The sequence below is a fragment of the Aphelocoma coerulescens genome, chromosome 2 (genome assembly GCF_041296385.1).
Source record: "Aphelocoma coerulescens isolate FSJ_1873_10779 chromosome 2, UR_Acoe_1.0, whole genome shotgun sequence".
In the NCBI taxonomy this organism is placed as follows: domain Eukaryota; kingdom Metazoa; phylum Chordata; class Aves; order Passeriformes; family Corvidae; genus Aphelocoma; species Aphelocoma coerulescens.
In genome coordinates, this window is record NC_091015.1 from 111,385,581 (window position 1) to 111,401,572 (window position 15,992).

General features: G+C 35.5%; 1 long non-coding RNA gene across 1 annotated transcript; it reads right to left on the minus strand.

Moving 5' to 3' along the window:
* Window positions 1–375: 375 nt before the first annotated feature.
* On the minus strand, window positions 376–15,494 carry LOC138105868 (uncharacterized). Its single transcript, XR_011148751.1, has 3 exons — window positions 15,376–15,494; window positions 12,549–12,599; window positions 376–462 (listed from the first exon to the last, which is right to left on the minus strand). It is a non-coding gene; the product is annotated as an uncharacterized lncRNA (long non-coding RNA).
* Between the last annotated feature and the right edge of the window lie 498 nt (window positions 15,495–15,992).

Consider the following 15,992-nt stretch of genomic DNA (forward strand, 5'->3'; position numbering starts at 1 on the left):
GTGCAGTCCAGCCTGGAGAGATAGCTGCCTCCATGACATTGCTCTCTTCTCTAGGCTATAATTTCATCTTTTAGTGGTACTCATTTTCTATCCCTGTGAAGGTGAGTTTTCCACTGAAATAAATGCTGGAAGTAATCTACCCCAAAGAGACCCCAAGAATAAGAGCAGTCAAGAAACTCACTGGTTCAGAGAATTTGGGACCAAGGAGTTCTAGGTTATGTCCATAGAAGGGTTTCTGGGTTTCTACGCAGTTACAGTTTGAATCCCTCAGTAATTCTGAGAGAAGGTACTGAATATTTAGGCAATTTCTTTTCTTTGAAGTGAGGAACTCTCTTATAACATTGCACTTAATAACATATATAATACAGTGATGCTCCTTCAACTTAACCTTTTAGTAAAAATGCTTCTTCACAAGAAATCTTCATCTTTGAAACTTCAGCCACCAGCAGGGGAATAATGAATCTAATTGGGGGAAAAAGTAGAGTGATGTTGGTAAAGAAGTAAGCATAGGAATAAATTCTTGCTAAATGACCAATAATGAAGGTGAAGGACTGGTAAATCTAGAGTTGGCAAAATGGTTATTATTAATAGCACTGCTGGTAGTAACACCAATCCTGCTATTTTGGCAGTTTGCTTTCGATAAATTTCAAGAAACAGCTGTGTATAGCAAACAAATCATGTGGTCTATGAAAATAAACTTCAGAGCTCCTCATTTTTACTCCTTTGAGAATGTATTTTTATGTCGAGATTCTGGTTTGGCTTGACTGGTTTTTTTTCCTAGTGTGTTGTTGTTTGAGTTTCTTTGGTTTTTTCCCCCTCCTTATCCAAAGGATCATTTTGTTAGACAACTTAAAGTGTAGTTTTACATGACAAAATATTATCATAATCTTTTTGGCATATTTAAGGCCATCCTATGAAAAAATTGAAAATTAAGACAGAAAACATGAAACAGTTCCCTTTGGTATGAAATGCTTATCAATAGTACAACAATCTCATTAAATAATCACTATCTCTTTGCAGGGAAGAAAAAAAGAGTTAAATAAAGAGTGTACAGTTTGATTTTTAGATAGGTTTTTGACTATAATTGGCATCTGTAAAATTAAAACAAGCCAGAGAGCAAAATTAAGGTTCATTGCATATATTCAGATTCATAGCACTGACCTCCAATGTACCAAAGTCTGAAGCTGGCTGTAGGCAACAGAAATAACTGGAAAATCTGAAGTCCTTCTCAGCATTTTTAACACAGAATTTTGCAATGCTTTTGGTTTTAGTTTTTTGGCACATAGTGTAGCCAATAGCTTAATTTAGCAATATTCAGCATGTATAATATAATTACTTTTAGAAAGATAAATTAAGGAAATGCAACAGGAGAACAACAAAGTGACAGGACAGAGGGTTATCCTTTGTATATAAGTCTTAACAGTATTGCTTTATTGCAGTCTGCATTGTAGCAAGTTTACTGCAGCAGATTATTTACTGTCTTTTGATTAGATTTGCTAGAATTAATGGTGATTTCTTCTGTTTCTCTTATGAAAGGTGTAAATAAACAAAATTATATTATCTGTTGACATTTTCTTCATGAAGTAGAAAATCAATTTTGATTATATGATAAGTAGTCTAATTGAATTTGCTTCTTTCATTAAAAAGGGAACACCTGCAACTCAGCAGATCCTCCTACTATTTCCATCAATTTATCTAGGTAAATACATATTAAAAGCCAAGAATAGAAATAGAAAGAGACACTCTATTCCACTGAATATTAATTATGTACTTCTGAATTAATAATATGGTCAGATGTCCATTAAAGTTCAGGTATCAATATAATACTACCAAACTACACCGGCTTGGGGTGAAACTATGGAAAGGAGAAGGAAGGGGAAAATGTAGGTAGCATCATATTCTGCTGTTTATATCACCTTCAGTAACTCTATGCATACAATCAGCTGTCCAGTTATAGCTGGCTAATGTGAGAATAGCTGCAAAACAAAAGCATCATTAAAATTCTCTTCTCCTAGCTTTAAGTGTCACTACAAATGTGAATTTAACAGCACTTAAAGTCTGAGTCCCTGATTCTTGAAATCTCCACAGGTAACATAAACATGAACAGGAGTTTTTGCCATTGAAAAGAAAAGAACACAGGCCGTAAAATGGAGTACCTTGGATTACTTCAAATTATCTACCTGCCATTTTATTAATTAAAAAAATCTGACAATGGCCATAGTAGTGTCCAGTCAAACCACCCAAACACTATGGAATTACACATTTTTCTAGAGACAGGACCAAACTTCTGTTTTATAACACATCAATAATTAATGTGTAGACTTTCATGAGTCTGAAGACGTAATCACCTATTCATACATTGTTTAGACCTCAGGGATAAGAAGGTTGTAAAGAGGCATTCTATATTCTAACACTTTAATCTTCCCAGATTCAGATATTTTAGACAGCTATTTAGAGTAAGCTGTTTTGAGCCTAGAACAATTGATAGTTGCCTTTATGATCTCCTGGAGCAAGTCTTGAAGATAAACATTTTTCATGATAAGTGGAGGCATTCATGAGTCCAAACATCCCTCATTTCTCTCAGTAGGCTTCTCTTCATGTCATAATTTTGAAACCAAATACTTTCCTTACATAGCACTATGCAGTTCTATAATGTGAAACTTAGACTCAAAATTTTGAAGTTTTTTCCTCTTACATTTTAATGACTGTTTAATATGTACTTGTAGGTGCAAAAATGCTGTTAGTGAGGATTTTTTGTTATTTTCTAAGTCCGTGAGAGACACTTCTCTCACGCAGAAGAGGTAGCAGGGAATGTAAACAACCAAGCCACCTGCAACCTTGGAAAGTCTTGTTTATGGTATAGTAGAAAATATTTTGATAATAGATGTTTTAGGATTTTGGCCAATCACCCCCAAGGGGTGGCTGGTCCTTTGTCCAATTAGACTATGAAGAAAAAAGTCTATAAAAGAGTTTGTAAAATAATTAAATAAATCAATCTTGCTGCACAATTCCTGCCTGCTGGATCTTCTCCTCCTCCTCCTCCTTATGGCTGCGGGACACGGTGATATACCCTAGGGCCTAGGCCTGCGGTAATACGTACTCACATTTCCCTTAAAAAAGGCTGAACTTAGAAAGCCTAAATATTATGATAAACTACTAGCATTTCACTTCATTTAAAATGTAGAATTAAGTTCTGTGGGAACAAAATTTCACATTAACCACTGACAGCTATAAATATGCAGAAAGTTTGCCAAAATCATACCAAAGACCATTAATTAGAAACTGAATAGATTTAATCTGGTGAAGTCTTTGTTTCTACAGATTTACAAAGTTTGTGTTTGAATATTAAACAGTACAATTCCTGATAAAGAACATGCACATCTGATCTTCGTCTGAGAAACAGAAAATATTTCTGAATTAATACCAAGGCTTTTATTCAGTAATGCATTTAATAAAAATTTAACATATAAAGTGCTCAAGTGCTGAGGAGTTTGAATTATATGTTTACACATCTTGTCCAAAAAGGATTAATTTATGTAAGCAGCCATTGTTAAATATTTTATTGTTGGCCCTAGTTTTCCAGAAATTATATATAACAGATCACCTGGTATACAGGCTTTTTTCTCACTTGCCTATAAATTAACAGCACTAAAGGCTGTCTCAGGATATTGAATACAGTGCAAGAGTGCATTTGGATCATGAGCCATTGCAGTATGAAAGTAGCAAATTAGAACTATGTCACTGTAATAATAAAGTAATAAATGAAAAATGCACAAGGTTTCCCTCACTGACTGGAAGTCTTCCTTCTTTTCTTCTAAATTTTTTAATTGCCCTTTTTTTAATTATCTCTTTATAGCCTTTAGGGCTTTTCCCACCATCAAAAATTAAAATATACCATTATTTATAGCATGGAAGGGGAAGAAAATGTGACAGCAACTCCTGGACATACTAATGTATTTTTCGGTTTTTGTTTGTGCCTTTACAGGCCATTCCCTAAAATCAAATTTAGCCACATGAGTTAATGCCTCACTAATACGAGGAATATCTTTTTCTACATCACTAAGGTGCTTTCACTTTGTGAATTGTCTGGTCTACAGAGAACTCTTTTGAGGATCCCTTTTTACTCTGTTAATAGGCAGTAAAGAATCACTTAAATATGAATTAAAAATAAAGCTAGTAAATCTACTCAAAAGAATCAAAAGGTTTTCTTTAAAAATTAAAAAAATAAAATTGATAGGAAGGTGACTGGCCTGAGTGGATCATCCATCTATTAACATCTGGATAATACCCCAAATGGGTCCACAAATTGATTTGCCAGAAATGACTTCCCAAAGTAATCTGATGGAATTCAAAGAGGGAAAATTAAAATGAATGAAGGAAGTGAACTATCTGTGTTTAATCTTCAGTTTCATCAGAAATCGATTAACTAGCTGACTTTGGGTCCAAAAGAATTAATTATACTCAGTCTCCGGTATAATTAACAACACTATGGCCATGTCCCAAAATATTCATTAAACAGTCAGGAACAATATGAAATTCAAATTAAAATTGGAAAAGAGATTAAATAGAAGTAGTCATCTCTAAAAAGAATCATACTACATCTGAGATGAAATCATTTAAGCAATACAAAATATGGAAATACATTTTGTGTTACATTCGATTATCATTAATTCCAGCACTGCAAGCTGGCAGCTATTTTAGGCTCATTACAAAGGCTAAAATGGGCTGGAATTTTAATAGAAATCAATCCTCCTTGGAATAATGGGAATATGATTCAAACTTACAGGAAGTTAAGTTCTAAAATTCAAGTTTTCTTTTTAATTCTAAGTTCAACTGAGGAAATTTGTATTCTGATGTACATCTACCATTAATTTGAAATACTAAGGAATATGTACATAGATGTGAATGCAAGGAGAGAGAAGAGGGAGGAGAAAAGATGTAGCTTAGATATACATTTCGGAATCCCTATTTCTCAAATTTCCCAAACCTAGTATCAGTATCTTGTGGAACTGAATAATGCTGCCATGTGCAATATGGAATTTACTTTCAGTTTTCTACATGTGATTTTTTTCACCCCCTGTAATTTTACCTTGCTATGTTTGGTACATTATTCTTCTGAATTTCAATACCCTTTACCCAGTAAAAGCCAGGCTTTTCTTGCTTTGGGTTTTCTCTTTTTAAATTCAAGTATTACAAATCCTCTCATTTTAACAATTTCTGTAGAAAGTAATTGCAGCAGAGCAAAAGTAACTTCATTTAAAGTAAGCTGTCTTGGGGGGTTATGCCTTAAACTAAAGGTTCTATAGAGGAAAATACTCATGACTAAATCAGCTAGAAACCAAAAAAACATGCATGTCATTAATTATCAAAATTAAATCTTCTATTATTTTATATTTTTTTTTAAATTTTTTTATCAAAGGCACAGAAAACACCTCCTTTTAATTATTGGTTGCTTATGCAGATCTCATTTTTGCTTATGATTGACACCTTTAATAAAGCTGTTTAATAAGACTGTATCAAGAAATTTTCATTTAGAGTAAAAAACTGTTGGATTATTTAATAGTTTGGTATAATGTCATCATTTTGCATGTCAGCTTTTCTCTTCTTCAGTCTTCTAGCTGTCTTGACTAAGGACTTCGCCACTGACAGAATTTTGACATTGCATGCAACTTTGATCTTTGGTTCTGTGGTGGGTTGATGCTGGCTGGACATCATATGCCCACCAAAGCTGCTCTATCATTCCCCACCTCAGCTAGACAGGGAGAGAAAATGTAATGAAAGGCTCATGGGTCGACATCAGGACAAGTAGAGGTCAGTCTACAATCAGACAAAACAGACCTGACTTGAGGAAAAATAATTTAATACATTACCAATCAAGTCAGAGTAGGATGAGAAATAGAACTGAATCTTTATAAACACCTTCCCCCATGCCTGCCTTCTTCCCAGGCTCAACTTCACTCCCGAATTCCTAACCTTCTTCCCTCCAGTAGTGCAGGGGGATGGGGAATGGGGTTTGCAGCCAGGTCACACATTGAAACTGCTGCTCCTTCCTCCTCAGTGGGAGGACTTGTTACACTCTTCCCCTGCCCCAGCATGGGGTCCCTCCCATGAAAGACAGTTTTTCAATAACTTTTCCAGCATAAGTCCTTCCCATGGGCTGCAGTTTTAAACAAACTGCTTCAGCATAGACCCTTTCAAGGAGTGCAGTCCTTCAGGAACCGACTGCTCAACCTAACAGGGCATTTCAACCAACTGAATGTTTGCCAGAAAAGCAATACAGCTGGCTGGATTGAAAAGAAGTCCAGGGGGCTCCTGGAGTGCATCAAAGGTAACTTTCTGGTCCAATTATTACACAAACTAACCAGAGAAGAAGCATTACCAGACCTGGTGCTCACTAGTTCACCTGAGCTCATTAAAGAGGTTTAGATTAGTGGCAGCCTGGGCTGTAGCGACTGTGCCCTGGTTGAGTTCATGATCTTGAGGAACAGGGACCTGGCAAACAATAAAGTCAGAATTCAGAACTTTAGGCCACTTTTCTTGGAGCACAGGAGCTCTTCATCTTGATGTTTAGAAAGTAAGACAAGGCAGGCCAGAACTTGATATGGCTCAGCAAGGATCTGCTTCTCACACAGAGGAGTATGAAGGAAATGCACAGCCAGTGGAAGTAAGGATATGTGACCCAGGAAAAGAACAGGAATAAAGTTTGAATGTGTAGGTATCGGATATGGAAAGCTAAAGTGCCATTGAAAAGGGACTTGTTAAGGGATGTGAAGAATAATAAGAAAGGAATCTCTAAATTCATAGGTCAGAAAGAAGCCCAAGGAACGTCCAAGTAGAATGAAAGAGTAAACCCACACGAGTGAGAAGGGAGAACTGGTAATTACAGATATGGAGAAGGCTGAGGTACTCATTGAGTTTTTCACCTCAGTCTTCTCTGGCAGTCAGGTTTCCCATGTCTCAAGTACCTGAACCTCTAGGTGGGAATTAGGGGAGCAAAGTTCCTTTCACTGTAAGCTAACAACAGGTTTGGGATCCCTTGATGAAAGTGAATAGTCACAAGTCATGGGATCTGATGAGATGCATCCCAGGGTTCTGAGGGAGCTGGCTGATGTTGCTCAGACAGTCTCCGATACATTTGAAAAGTCATGGCAGTCAGGCAAAGTCCCTGGTGACAGGAAAAAAAAACATCACTCTGAATTTTACAAAGGGCAGAAAAGAAGACCCAGGGAACTACAGATCAGTAAGCCTCACCTTTTTTCCTGGGAAGTTCATAGAGCAGATCCTCATAGAAAAAATGTTAAGGCTCACACAAGACAAGCAGGTCATCTGAGGCAGCCAGCATGGCTTCACTAAAGGCAAATTGTTCCTGACCAAACTGGTGGACTTCTATGATGGACTGACTGCAATGGTCCAAAAGGGAAAATTGACTGATGTCATCTACCTGGGTTTCTATAAGGCCTTTGACTCAGTCCCACATGACCCTAATGTGGAAAGAGCAGCAGAGACAATATGTGATACACAATCCCCATTTCTGTCCCTTGGTGTCACTGGGGGTGAGCAGGTAAAGGAATTGCAAGTGAAGCTGAGCCCTGGAAGAAGAGAAATGTGGAGGGAAGGTGTTTATTTCAGATTTTGCTCTATTTTTCATTACCTACTTCTGATTCGACTGGTAATATATTAAATTATTTTTCCCCAAGCTGAGTCTTTTTTACCCATGACTATAACTGATGAGTGATCTCTCCTGGTCTTTATCTCAACCGATGAGACTGTACTTATGTATTTTCTCTTCTTTTCCAGCTGAGGAGGGAAGGGATAGAACAACTTAGATAGGCACCTGATGTCCAGCCAGGGTCAACCCATCACAAGGCATCAGGAAATTACATCCAAAAGTCTGCTCTCAAATGAAAGTATTTTCTCCTATGCCATTGCAGTGGTTCTGTGCAAGGACTTTTCCATTCAAACCTAATGCATTATTCATTGCAACATTTGAGAAACATTCCATGATTAAAGATAGTGCCCGCAACACTAAATAAGACACACTTACTGGACCTCTGGAAATCTTTTAAAAATGCTTATTTTACAGAAATTTAATTAGATTGATTAGGATTATTGAGCTGTTCATGCGATATTCCCCTATAGGCCATTCTTTCTCATGAGTTTTCTACAATGATTAAACTGTAGTAGGACACTCAGCTGTAACTTTTAATGGTCACCCTTGCCAAGCAACTACTAGGAAGGGAAAGTGGAAGATATATCTTCTCAAAGCCCCACAAGCAGAGAAACACATTCTTTGAAACAAAGAGATGATTCAGAATAAAATAAAAGATGCACTGATTTTTGAAGTATTGGAATCTTCTGTGACAAATAAGTATGCTCTACAGAGGTTAATTAGTTATCCAGACTGTCCTTGGGGAATACTCATTTGAATATTGTAATGAATGCCACAAAACAAAAAAACCCAGATAAACAAAGAACTCATCCTTTCCTCATCATGTTTCTGCATTTAAGTAGCTTAAAAAATATTAGATTCAAAATCAAGTAAATACATGCTCAGAACCAGAGATCTAAAAATGTATCAAGAAATATTTCTGGGATGTCTCAAGACAATTTTAGACCACAGATTTTTTTAAATTATGTCTGGTTTGGGGTTTACAAAGACAGTTGTCTTACTCATTCAGCATTCAGTTGTGCTCAGGTCTATACAATTCTAAGAATATACAACTTTTCAGATATGATGTTCACTTTTGTGTAGTCTTTGTCTAACAATTATTTTCTAAGGGTGATCTAGGTATGCATGTGTTGTGTACAGAGCTATTAAATTGACATAACTACCAGATTATTAGTATGCTCCATTATTACTGGTCTGTGGGGAGAGATAAGATAGAATTGGGTTTTGAGGGCTGTGGGACGTGCCTGCAGAGGCACGTGGCAGCACAAAGGAGCACATGGCAGCACACAGAGGCTTGTCTCCACAGGACCCTGGGGGGAGGAGGTGTCACAGGGCAGACCCCTACGGAGAGGAGCCTGCACGGAGCTGACGGATGGGTGAACAGTGAGTGATCACCCCATAGAAGGACATTTAGAAAGTGTGTTACTGACGTGGCATCATGGGATAGTCACAGCCATGTAAGGAAATACTGTGCCTTGGAAAAGTGTATAAAACCAGCTCATTCCTTTGAATAAATGATTCAGATCCCCGGCCGGTCTGGGTCTGTGCCTCAATCGTTACACTGGTCCATATCAGAATTGGTTGCATGGCTTAGGCAGTAGCTCCTTCTAATTTCCAAAGGGCATCTTTTCAAGGGAAGTCTAAATGGTGAAAACCCTGGCCCCATTTAGTGCATTAGCAAAACTGACAAGGTGGTTTGTCAGTCTACACTTAGAATTCCTAAATTGGAAGCATCAACCATAGCACTGGAATTTTCTGCTTGTATAGTATAAAAAGCAAGAAATATGACTCTAGAATACTTACACAGAGATATATAGATTACAGTTAAATATTCTTAGCATATTCCTTTGTCTTGGTCTGAATAGATTTCCCTTTCTTTTTGTAAGCATATTTGAAAATTAACACAATACACATTCTCTCACTATCTAATTTTACTTTGATATTATTGAAAGAATTTAATAGAACGAAAGAGTTATTTTCATTACATTAGTGTTAATCATATGAAATAAATCTATCAATAGAATAAGAAAATTCACTGTTGTCTAATCAGCAACCTAAAGCAGGAAGGGAGAAATTTCACAGTATCTTACATCCTACTTATAGGTGCTTCAGCAGTGTACATCCCTTTTAATACATGGCAGTTAATGTGTGCCACTTAACCTTTTCCATTTCAGGCTTCTTACAACACTAGATAAAAGTAGTCAGATTTTCATACACCTGATTCCAGATGAAGAGAAAATCAAGACATCTCAGATTTTTACAGTGGGGCAGATAGTCCAATATGAGCCAGTATGGACTAGAAAATTCTTTTCTAACATTAGATGTAATATTTCCCAAATCCTATTTAACCACAGAATGACTGCATTGAAATGTTTTTAATACAACATAACCGAATTTTCTGTGGGTTGTCATTCTGATGTAACAGAGGACTTACAAGTGTAGTATGCAGCTCTGGGATCTGAAGTAATCACAGTAAAAATGCTTTCATCTTGAACAGAAAAGCAGAGCTGTGAAATACATTTGCAAATTTTTTTTCACCTCTAATATATCATTTGAATGGTCATGTTAAAATGTAAATTATCAGGTAGATTGAATTTAAAGAATAGTCAGCTTTGTACATTGCAAAGCATATATGACAATCAATAAGGAAGCACGTAGAAAATATTTTCATTGTACCAGCTTTTTGTCTTTTGAGGAGATTGGTGAATATTTGGTTAATTTATTTTATGTTTTTCTTTAATAATATATGTCTACATTTTAATAAATAGTATGTCCACAAGTTCATGTCAACAAGGCAGCATAACCTATAACTAAACTGGACACATTTGCTACAAGAAGAGATGGAAGCCCAGAAAAATTTCAAGCAGCCTAGATACCAGGAGCCTAGAGGAGTATTTCATGGTGCAATAGGTAGGCTGGTTATCTAATGCTAACCAAATTTTTAAAGCCATTTGTATAATTGTTGGACTTGCATGGACAAGTGTGAATGGGTTCGTTGAGGGGCTGTTTGTGTACTTCAGATGCTTTAAAATAGGGTTCTGTCTGGACCACATCCTCGTGTAGTTGGAAGAATTTGTAGGTAATGTCCCTGCTCTCCACAATAATTCTATGCTTTTTAATAATCTGTTTGTCTTAATGGGATCAAAAGGGAAAGACTGACAAGGAACCTATTAGTTATGGATTTGGAATTCTAAACAACCCTGGAAATAGCATACCTTCCTAGATCATCCCAGGTACACCAGTCTCACCAGAGTTAGCAAGACATTGACTTCTAGGTGTGATGTGTTATGTGTATTCTGACCCTGAAATCCTACTATGTTATTGTAATATGCAAAATACACATTGTTTAGTCCTACTTGGTGTGGGAGCTGGGGGCATTCCACAGCCTCAGATTTTCCCTTTATTAGTAGGCAATGGGCCCTCCATTTCAAAGGCAGTTTACCTTTTGACCACCAGGGACAAGTATAAAGGTATATAAAGGTATATTTGGTCATTTCCAAAGTTGGGGTTCACATAAATTGAATGATCTGTGGGTGTTGCAAAAAATCTTAGGCTCTGCTCTGCTGATACAGGGAGAGCCACACAATCCCCAGGTTTGTCTGATTCCAAAGATGTGTAAACCCCAAAATTAATTCCCATGCAGTGTTTTGTGGAATTATGACTTGCATTCCCTGAAGCTGGCTTCCTAGTTTTAGCGGTGGGCACACATAGCCTCATGTATAAAAAGGACAACATATATGTATCAAAGTACAGTTATTCCTAAATTCCTTCCTAAAATAAAACAACAAAACATAATGTTGTATAAATTACGTGAAGTGTTTCCTCTTCTTCCTTTTGGTTTTAGATTTCCACCTTTCAAAGGTCAGAATAGAAACTATTCAATCTTTTTACTCTTCACTGACCAGCAACTGCTCAATGGTTTGTTCAATTCAAATGACTCAACAACCTTTGTCTTAATCATGAATATGAGGTATTACACTACTTCTAGGTTGTTATGGTTTGCCATAAACAAAGATTTCTGGTATTCTTGCCATTGTTCTCTGTGATTGTCTTAAACCCATAAAGTAACAGTTCCTTCTGTAGTTTGATAGTAATTATCTCTACCTTACAGCTGGATTCTGATGTTTAAAAGACCATTGTATTCTTCCCATCACCCCATCCTGATAGTACTCAGCAGAGGAAAGTGCAACCTGTCCTTTTCAAGTTTCACTTGATCTACTCACTATCTTTTTAAAGTAACACAATAGCCTTTTGCCAAAAAATGGGAAAAAAAGACAAAGTTGTCATCTGTTGGATCCTGTGGCAATGAATTTCATATTTAATGAAACAATAATCCCTTCTGCTTGCTCTGAACTCATGATCTAACTTTACTAGATGTCTCTGAGTTTATTATGAGGAAAAGAGTGAAGTGATTGTTTCTTAATCATTTTCATTAAGCTTGTCAAGATTTTTGGATCTCTTTCACATCCCTCCTATAGTCATATAATCTCTATCGTATGGATCTTTATTATCTATGTTGTCCTTGTCTGTGCTTTGACATTAAGGGGAAGGATGTAAAAAGGAAGGAGTTCAGAACCACATTCATACTCAAGGTGTGAAGACACTGATTAAACACAGATGAAGGAGAAATTAATTACAATGGCTGATGATTAGGCAGACAGTATGAGAAGAAAATTTATGTGAGGAAAAACGTTAAGGAGAATTTATGTTGTGGACTTCCCAAGCACTAAACACTCTATCCTTAATGCTATGAAAATTCAAACACAGAAAAATTTGGAAAATTTCCAACATTTCTAAAATGAGAATACAGTTACTTAAGAAATCTTTTCTGCTTTTAAGACATCATCCCTAATCTTATTTAAATAGCTTAGTTTCTTACCTGGTGTTTGGCTTAACTCTTTTCTTCTTTCTGTCCTCTTCTTTTTATAAACTGAAAAAAACCCCAAAAACTAAATACAAAGATAGCATAACATTAAAAAAATCCTAAACTTTTAACTAGAAACATTCCAGAATTTGCACTTAGTATTTTAATGCTTTATATCAACATCTGGTTAATATAAGAAAGTTGACCTCAGGGATTAATTTTCCCCTCCAGGTTATATCTGAGATTAATTAAATGGTTAAATGCTTTCTTATATCCAGAATGATATACAGTTTTTTGAACCAGAGCAGAGCCATGTTCTATAAACTATAACCATGAGCTTGGTGATGTGAATTTTGTTATTCTACAGGGCTCAGGAACAAAATTTTTCATTCAATTGTTCTGCATCAACAAGATTTCAATAGAGCTCAGCATATTGTCACTCCCACTGCAATGCTTATGGCCAAACTTAGAAAAAACCATAACAGCTACTGAACTGAGGCCTTTCAAAAATCTGGCAAATAGTAACATCCTGAAAAGCTGAAAATTACAGCTGATGACTTTGCAGTTGCTTTATTTTAGATTTTTTTTTGTGTGATTAAATGAAAAATATTATTTTCTCCTATATTCTCTTTTTGTTTAGCAAAATATGTGCTTCTCATATTGCCCTTCTGTCTCTAAAAGGGAGTGATGATTAGGAGCATACACATGTATACATATTAATAATATCATCAAATCTAGAACTGCTTAGCCTATAAATTTAATTTAATAAAAGTTTTAATAAAAAAAGTTTTAATAAAGTTTAAATCTTCACATATATTGTGCGTAGAGCTGTTCATATACATTTTAAATGCTTCCAAGTGCTCCTTTCTGAAGAGTGTTTAGTATGTGGAATAAATTGCTCAGATTTCATATTTCTTTGATGGTTTAATTCTGGGATAAACAGACAGTGACAGACACTGATGCTTCTCTATCCACACTGGAGAAAAAACAAGAGGTATCAGTACCTGGGTTTATAGACTAAGCATGTGATACCTTTAGGAGATATTTTCACAATCAGAATTCCTCTATATCCTGTTTGTAGACATGAGATAATAATACCTCTGTATCCAACAGTATGATGCTGGGGAAGGGTATATTCAAGATGTCATGATGCTCAGATGCAGGTTAAATCACTGTGAGAGGTCTTCCATTTCAGGTGGACACATACTAGGTTTTTATATGTAGATATATATGGGTTTGATTATTTACACCTACATACAAAATAAATTAAATGTATCCAAGCTCAATACCAAGTATCAATGCCAACTGAATACAGAATGGCCCACATCTCTGCCAGCAAATTGTCTTGGGTTTCAATTTCAGGCAGCTGAAGGAATACAGACTAGCAGGAATGGTGCATGGACTGCTTCTTAGTATTATCTAAACACAAGCTATAAAGTGAAAACCTTTTGAAGAATTCAAAGATAGATAATTATACCGTTCTTATAATTTAAAGTTATCTAATAACAATATAATTGTTTAAATGTTAAAGGCTTCACTTGCAACTGAAATGTTCTCACATTACATATGTTCCTGATTTGATGCAAAGGAACAAGTGAAATGGCCTGATCTGGGAATACTTCATCTGAAGAAAGGAAGATTTACAGAAAGCTTGAAGCCATAATAGAAAAAGAGATGAGATCCTATCTATGTCTTGAATTCTCAACTGCCACTTAGAACATAAGCAAATTAAAATAATTTTAAAAAAATTATTATTCAGACATTGCTTTCATTTCACCTTCTTTCAGATGTAAAAATTAATTGATTGTCTTGTACTCCATTTTTGGCTCTTCAGAGATTTATACATGTTATGTAATATATATACCTTATTTCCAATGAGAGCATTTAGAATGCATAGCATTAAGGAAGGAGAAGTTAATATACATAAGGAAATTAAAGTTTAGCTAAAAAAATGAAATGTGAATTTACATTCCCATTATATTCATAGTACTTTTGTTATACATACTTTTCTTTCTTTTATACATACTCTTCTTTCTTTTCTTTCTTTTAAATTAAAAATAGGTTTTCAATTTTAAAAACCCACACAAAACAAACAAGACTTTTAATTTTCATTCTTCAGAATAAAAAAAAAATTAGTACTGTATATTTACAAAAAGTTGAAATAGAATTTTCCGATCACCACTATGGCTCAAACTTTTATTTCTCAGGATCATGCTGGGATGTTTCTATAGCTATTTTGGATACCTGCTTGTAGATGACCTAAATATCTGATCCTCCCATACTTCATAGTACTAATATAAATAATAATATTTTAAAAATATATCTTTTCAGAACTTTACACAACAAAAATGATACAATTGTCTTGTGGAGTACTAAAGATTTGTTCCTCTTTCAGGTACAATTTTTTCTAAAGAGGGAATGGTAAATCATTTAGTCTGATCAGCATATCACTGGCCAATAATTACTTCTAACTGTGTTTTGGTCACTTGTTTATTGATACAATTTTTAAAAATAGGTTTTTTAGGCATTTTTATTTCCTTAGAAAAGATTACGTCTCATTTTCCTGTTTGTCCCTTTTCACCACAGAGCAAACACAGCTGCAAGAATTGCAACCCCTTCTAATCTTCATAGTTAGCTACTTAGGCAGGTGCACAGAAAACACTTCTTGCAAGATCATTCCCTCCCCCATTTCCCATACTTTCATGTCCCACCATTCACTAAAGCTTTTTAGCCTGCTACAGATCACTGAACTTCAAATGATCAGGAAATGGCTTAAATCTTCAGATGTTTTAAACATGAAATATTCTTTTCTCATTAGAAAAAAAGACATTTTGAAACTTACCACAAAAACTTAGAGAATCCATAATCTCCTGGGTGTTTTTGTTTCCCTGAATAGTGGGAGATCAGACTCCAAATCCTCTTTTCAATATTTTTAAGCAAAAATGGAAATGAAGAATTCCAGCAGCAACCTCAAGAGAAAAACATATTTCATGACAGCCTGAAATAAGACAAAGAGCAGCTCTGGCTCTGTATTTTACCTTTCCTACTAGTCCCTGGCCCCTGCCCTTAAGTAATGGCAGACTGGTGATTTCTTTTCCCAATCACAAGTAGTTCTCACCAGCCTAATTTATTCAACACAGCTATTATCTTTATGGGGTATTTTGGGTTGTTTTTTTTTTAACATTTCCAGTGCAAATGCAGTACTCTGATACATGCTGGTCACTGGGGGCACTGATTTGCCCTCTTTTTATTGAATCTTTCTAAATATACACCAAAAAATATTTTATGTGAAACAGAACTCTGGAAATCTCACAGAAAATACTTTTGAAGATTCATCTCTCATGTCAATGGATGTTTCTCTAATAAATATATGCTGCTAGGACTTAAAAATTTTCCATCAGAAATATACTTCTAAAATTATAATTAGATTCTATTTTTTGTGTGGGTAAGAGAGTTCAG